The sequence below is a fragment of the Nicotiana tabacum genome, chromosome 22 (genome assembly GCF_000715075.1).
Source record: "Nicotiana tabacum cultivar K326 chromosome 22, ASM71507v2, whole genome shotgun sequence".
NCBI lineage: Eukaryota > Viridiplantae > Streptophyta > Magnoliopsida > Solanales > Solanaceae > Nicotiana > Nicotiana tabacum.
In genome coordinates, this window is record NC_134101.1 from 202,630,905 (window position 1) to 202,638,074 (window position 7,170).

The 7,170-nt window shown below is 36.0% G+C and overlaps 1 long non-coding RNA gene across 1 annotated transcript; it reads right to left on the minus strand.

Moving 5' to 3' along the window:
- Positions 1-1,854: 1,854 nt before the first annotated feature.
- LOC107829102 (uncharacterized) lies at positions 1,855-6,092 on the minus strand. The gene is made up of 2 exons (XR_001657838.2): positions 5,596-6,092; positions 1,855-2,143 (listed from the first exon to the last, which is right to left on the minus strand). It is a non-coding gene; the product is annotated as an uncharacterized LOC107829102 (long non-coding RNA).
- Between the last annotated feature and the right edge of the window lie 1,078 nt (positions 6,093-7,170).

The following is a 7,170-nucleotide window of genomic DNA, read 5'->3' on the forward strand; positions in this document are numbered from 1 at the left end:
TGTCCTAGACAGACTCAACCCCTGTATCGAGTCCCCTAAGTCAAATGCACATGATGCAAACAAACGTTCATACTAGGGATCCAACATGAATTTGTGTTTTTCTAGGTTTAAATCCTGGGGTTTTTGGTCTAGACTTGGGGTACCCGAGCGGACAACTGGGGTCGAAGAGGGGGAAACGTACCGGAAGCACTAAAGTCTATCCGGCCTTGTTGCTTTCCCAGCCTCGATCTATTTGGTATAATTTCTATAGAAAAAGTGGGCCACGCGAAAGTGTGCACCATTTTCAGAAGCTCAGAGGGATGTTGTAAGAAGACATTTAAATACAATTCAAATAATATCAAAGCGGTAAATGACAATTAGCACATTAAGTCTACAAAATACAGTAATATCAGCAAATCCAAATAAAAATCGCATTAAAAAGCTCAAATTCTTGAACTCTGAACCGGAAATTCTGGGTTTTTCTCCCCAACAAAGCCGCCAGAGCTGTCACACCTCCTTTTTCCTACACTCCGGAAGGGTATAAGGGAGTTTTACCAATTTAAGGACAACCGAAACGAGATTGTTTATTAAAGATTCAGAGTCGCCACTTGGGATAGTTTATGGTGTCCCAAGTCACCGTTTCAAATCCCGAATCGAGGAAAGATTGACTCTGTATTACAGTCCGCGAACCAGAAATCCGGGCAAGGAATTCTGTTAACCCGGAAGAAGGTGTTAGGCATTCCCGAGTCCCGTGGTTCTAGCACGGTCACTCAACTGTTACAATTGACATATTATCTGATTTTAATACATGTTTTAGCCTAGGGTATATTTTAACTTTCTAACCGCTTTTAATTATTTTAAGGAAAATTTCAACGTCATCTAAAACACGTCTTTGGATCACGCCACATGAAATGCACCCGCAGTCCGAGACATATTTTATTTAACGTTGTTAAGATTTGGGTCACATAAATGCGCACCCGAGTTTAGGGAGGTAAATTAATAAAACAACGCGCCTAAAGCAACTACGCATTTACAACTTTGCGAGAGCCATGAAAATTCGCTAAATGGCACGCCTCGATCTCTAAGGATAAGCAAGATTAATTAAAATGATGGCCATGCAATTGTCATTTTTGTTTGGCACCGCGCACCTCAATTCTAAAAAAAAAAGAGAGTTCAAGCTAAATGTTTGAGGGCCATAAATTATTTATGTTATCGAATATGACCCGCCTCATCTAGTTAATAGTCTAATTAATTAACACTAAATGTAGCTAAAGGTTCCATTAAAACTAACTAAGATGGCTTATACAAGGAAAAACTAATCCATTACATAAAAGGGCTTGAGCTAATACAAGAGGACTGATAGTTCAACAAAAGAAACGGCCTAGATCTCGTCCAAAGGAACTTTCAGAATTGGCCACATAATTGAACACAAATTCGGAGCCCTGCAGCTGAGAAGTGAAGTCTTAGGATCGAATCCCTGAGGAACCCAAATTGCACTGATTAATCATGAAAGATCTAATTATTAATGAAGCATGCCACTGATTTTACACACAAAACAAGATTCCGCTTTGACAACTAACTAACATGCAACTTTAAATCTTTAACTCTTCAAATTAATCTGCAAAACTATGTTGGAGGGAAACATCAACGAATTCTGGAAAATTGGCACTTAACAGCCGGAGAATCACAATACCCATTATTAAACATTGCACCATCAATTAAACTTAGACAAAAGGCCACTTCAAACTTAAGCTAATGAATACTCCAAGCCATCAAAAAGCAAGTTTTGACAACTAAAATGGGAAAGCAGAACGTGAATTGATTGTGTCAGACCCAAAATTCGAATTAATGGATTTGAACCATGGCCAAGCCAAATAACTTCAACTAATCAACTAAAATCCTTATTTCTTAATCACATCAACACATTTAAAAGTCCAAACGGTCCTAAGTCATTACATTCAAGCAAATTCAAACTCCAAGTCTTAAAATGAAATATAACATTGACCATATAGACAATTACTCATGATAACTGCATCAGAGAACATGTGGAGAGACTATAGGGAAATCCAATAAGCATTTGATCAAAGAAACATGTAGCCACTTCAACTTGGTTGCATAACCTTCAGCTCTACATTTCATTCATGATTCAGGAGTCATCACATACCTGGAATTTAAGAAAGAAATAAGAGATCAAGGAGTTAATCAACAACAGCAGTACAATCAGCCCAGAAACAGCAAAGAGGAGGTATCAAATGTCATTTTGAATCAATTTGAAACTCCAAATTTGATTAGGACTCCAAACACAAAACTCAATCCAGAATTGGTTTGCAGAAAAACAACCAAATTCAACTCATTCTAAGCCTCAGACGAATCAGAAAATGTTTCAGCACTTGGAAAACTTCAGAAATCAAAGAAAAATGAGAAAATTTCAATGGAACAGTGAAAACTTTTAGCCGTCTGCCTTTTTTCTGGATTTTTCTCCTCTCTTTCTTATTTTCAGCAAAGTGATCCCTCTATACAAGGTGCTAGGGTAGCAGATATAAGTTTCAACTTTTGCTATTTTACCCTTCTCCAATTTTCAGTTTTGCTACTTAATCCCTGAATTTTTGGCTTGTTTGCCAAGTAAACTTGCTTTTCAGCTTCCGGGAAGCTTCCTTAGTCTGTTACTAAACAGATTCCCTTCTCCAATTACCTAAACTACCCTTTTAAACCTAGGTTATTTACCCTTTAGCTCATGGGTCAAAGTGACCCAATGGCTTAGCTGAATGAACATGCTAAACTTCCCTTTTAAATGGGTCAGAGACCCAAAGCCCAAATCAATAATTGACCCAGCAAAATTCTGTATGCCTTTGGAAAACAGCATGACACAAATACTGGAACGACTTCCCTAATCAACAAACTAACTAATCTATTGATTAATTCATACAAACATGCAGAGAATTAATTAAGTTGTCAAAACAAACTAATCAAATTGAACTAAGAGGTTAAACCGGATAACAATCAGCAACTTAGCCATACTTAACAAACTAAAGAAATTAGTGAAATAAACTAGGAAAATAACGCCAACAAAGAATAGAGCCACACAAATTAACTTTCAACCAGAAGTGTTGGTCACACTTTACTTGAATTGACCAGAGAAAAAGAAAGGAAAAACAGAAAGATAGGCGAGGAAGAACGACAATTAAAGTGACACCAATATGAACAAAACCGGAAAGAAACACCTACTGACCAAAAGCTCGAACCCGGGACTCGACCCACTGATTTCATCTCCAAATAACATTAATCGCTTGTTCTTTGTCAAGCACAAACGAGTAACGTCATTTTGAGACCAAATCGCCTCTGAATATTAAGAAATAGCTGGAGGAAGGTCCTAGCATGAATAAATCGACTTGGCTTCTAGAACTCGAAACCCTAGATTTAAGATTCGAACGGTTTTGGGGGTATTTGAGAGAAACTGAATGTGGATTTGAGATTAGGGGAACGAGGTGGTTATAGGGTGTGATTTTGGGATATATTGGAGGTGGCGCCGCTGGGCTACTAGGAGGTGGGAATGGGGCCGGCTAGGGTTTGGGGAATTAGTTTCTGAAGGAGTAAGACGGGAATGGGGGAAAGATGGAATGGGGGTGGTGGTGGTGGTGGATGCAATTCGGACACTCTTATATGAACCCCCACAGCAGTTCCCGCCTGTTAGATCATAAAACATAGACGACTGAGATTAATTTAGGGGGAAACGGGGTCGTTTGGAGTTAATGAAGATGACCGGAACCGGGTAAAGGGATTGGGCCGGGTTAGGTGGGGTGTTTGGACGGGTATTTGATTGGGCTGGGGTCATTTTCGGCCCAAAAACCTCTCTCTCTAATTCCTTTTTCTTTTTCAAAATTAATTCTTTTTTCTTTTTTTCCAAAAAATTAAAACTAAAATCCTAAATTAAGTTATAAAACCAAATTAACTTATCAAAAATACTAACTAATCCTAAATAATTACCACAATTAATAAACTAAAGAAAAACTACTCAAAATCAAAATTAAAATTAAAAGGTGCAAAATAACTATTTTTGTGATTTTCCACTTTTTATAAAATAACTCAATTACTTAATTAATCCTAAAATGTTAAATTAAATCCTAAATGCAAACACACATATTTTTTGTGTTTTTTATTAATTAAATAAAATAAACGTGCACAGACAAATGCAAACAATTGACAGAAAAATGCCACAAAAATCCACAAAATTGCAAACAATGGGAAAAGTTATTTTGTTTTGAATTTGTGGGAGTAATTCATATAGGGTAAAAATCACGTGCTCACAACTTAATCCCCAGCAGAGTTGCGAAAGTTGCCACACCTCCTTTTTTACCACCCGAGGGAAGTATAAGGGAGTTTTTTCAATTTAAGTGACATTATTCGAAATGGGATTATTTTATTTAATCAGAGTCGCTACTTGGGATAATTTATTTTGTCTCCCAAGTCACCGATTTATTTTCAATCCCAAATCGAGGAAATTTTGACTTTCTTTTTGAAGTCTGCCAACCAGAAATTCTAAGTAAGGAATTCTGTTAACCCGGGAGAAGGAATTAAGCATTCCCGGGTTCTGTGATTCTAGCACGGTCGCTTAGCAATTTATATTTGGCTTAATTATTTAACTACTCATTCTTAAGACCTATGTGCAATTATCTTTTTACCGCTTTTAAATACTTGATTATTAACTATAAAATATCTTAAAACAAGTCACGCATACGTGTACTCATTTCGTTTGGCGCGTCAAAATCATATCACGCAAACGTGTCCACAATTAATAACACATTATTATTATTAAGAAAGTTTGGCCGAAGTTGAGCGAACGCATACTCCAAATTGGTTTTTAGGATCATAATTATGTCACGCGAACATGTACACAATCACGATAATTTGATTAATCAAGAGCTCGCCTAAAGTATCCTATGGATATTCACGAATTGTTTCGATTTGACGAGCATGAGACTAAAGCACGTATATACAATGGGTTATGTTAGACGTAGAGAGGGATACAAGAATGGTTGATAGGTTCATTTCAAAAAGAACAGTTGATTGGCAAAATGTGAGATATTTATAAACACCTTCAAACATATGTTTCGACATGAATTCTTTGGTATACAAAACGTTGCTACTCTTATTTTTATCAAGTAAGAAAATTGCTAATAAAACAAAGGGCTAATTAAGATAGAAGAACTACAAAAGATTGGGCATATTCACAGCACGAATAAATACAAATCTAGCCAAGTAGAACAAAATCAGAAGGAGCCAAAAGAATATTGTCAAGAAAACCATCAACTTTCCCATCATAAAAAGAGTTAAAGATTGTTCATGTCCTCTATCACAAATCTACAAACCCAATTTACTGTAAGGAAATAGTTAATAATACTACTTACAACTACTCCCAGTCGATGATAAAGAAAAGTGTGATAATTATTGAAACAAACTCCACAAATCAGTAATTCCTAACATAAGGAAAATAGCAAATCGATAGAAGAGCAGGGAATAGTCAAATACTCAAACTCCATATTCGAATGTTCCGTTTTAAATCTCAACGAATACTCAAATATATTTAACGACCATGTAAAGAGCAGGGAAGAATCAGACCTTTATATAAATGCATTTGGATTAAAATTACAGCACCTTGAAACTTGTGGAATTTTTGACCCGAAAATTTTCTATCGACCGAAGAGGACCTCGACGAACTCGGAACTCCTCGGAAAATATGGCAAAAAATAGTGGCAAAGCACAGAGCGACCAGAAAAGCAGTAAGGTTAACGGCGAGGGACGTGACTCCGCCCAAAACGTGGAATATCCGACGCTATAGAATTAAGTTTAGGAAGCTCTACTTCTGAATCCGCCGTCACTCTCATTCCTCTCTCTATATTTCCTCTCTAGGCAGCTTTTTGGTCAGCTTTTTTTGGTCTTTTTTTTAGGTCTTAGGTATTTTTGTTAAATTCTCATGAAGTAGATGATGAGCCTCCGATTTTTTGAAGCGGAAGCAGTAGTCACCAAGGTTTGATGGGGATTAACGAAGAAGATAAAAATTAGGGGGGAAGTCCTTTGTCAAAACGGCGCTCAGGTTAGGGGGGGTCTAATGATCTGATGGATGTTGCCTAGGTTATTAGGTTTTAATAAGGGGATCCGGGTGGGATATGCGGGTCGGGTTTGGGCTGGCGGGTCGGACAGGTCTTTTTGGGCTTTGAGTGGTTTGGAGCCAGATTTTGGGTATATGAACAGCCCAAATTTAAATTAAAACCCCATTCTTCAAATTCTCTTCTTATTTTCCTTTTTTCTTTGTTTTTCTTTTTCTTTTCTTTAATTGAAAATCCTAATTAAAACCCTAGATTATCTAAAAATATGAAATTAAACTAATTAACTAATTATAATAAATCCTACCAATTAATCCTAAAAATGTAAAAATAAGGTCTAAATGTCATACGTGATATTTTGATATTTTTCATGATTAAAAATGATTACAAAACATTAATGAAACTATTTTTTTTTGTAATTTTCGTTTTCTTGTAATAAAATAAAGTAAAAGAGTAAAAATTAGCTGAAATAACTATATTATGCCTAAATTAAATATTTACGTGCTAAAAATATGAAAAATCTTGGGGAAGGTCAAAAATCACATGTCTACAAACACTTGTGTTAATTATTGACATTGGTCGTGTGAGGCCATTGTCGTTATTGATGATTGTGGTCTTATGTGGCGTTGAATTATTGAGTTTCTATAGGAAGAGTTGGTAGTAGTATTGTTACCAAGGCGACACTGCCAAAGTTTATATAGATCCCGGGGAGTTAAATATTCGAGGACGAATGTTTCTAAGGGAGGAAATGATGTTACACCTTGCATTTTCGTACGTTAAAGTTTTGTCTTCAGTTAATCGACGTAAGTTCGAGAATGAGGTTATTTTGGGACTATAAGCATTATGATATATAAAACACATGATGAGTAAACTCGTGAAGGAGAGAGGGTAAGTAAATATAAGAAAATGAGTTTCGTCGATGTTTTGCAATTTGGGATAAAATACGGTCCAAACTATAATACCTCATATTTATGGACTAATACCATATAAGGTACTACATGACCATGATAGTAAGATGTATAAGGTATGTTAAAAGTGAGTAGTATTTTAAGTAAGCTAAGGTAATTCTTAATTATGTAGGTAATTAATT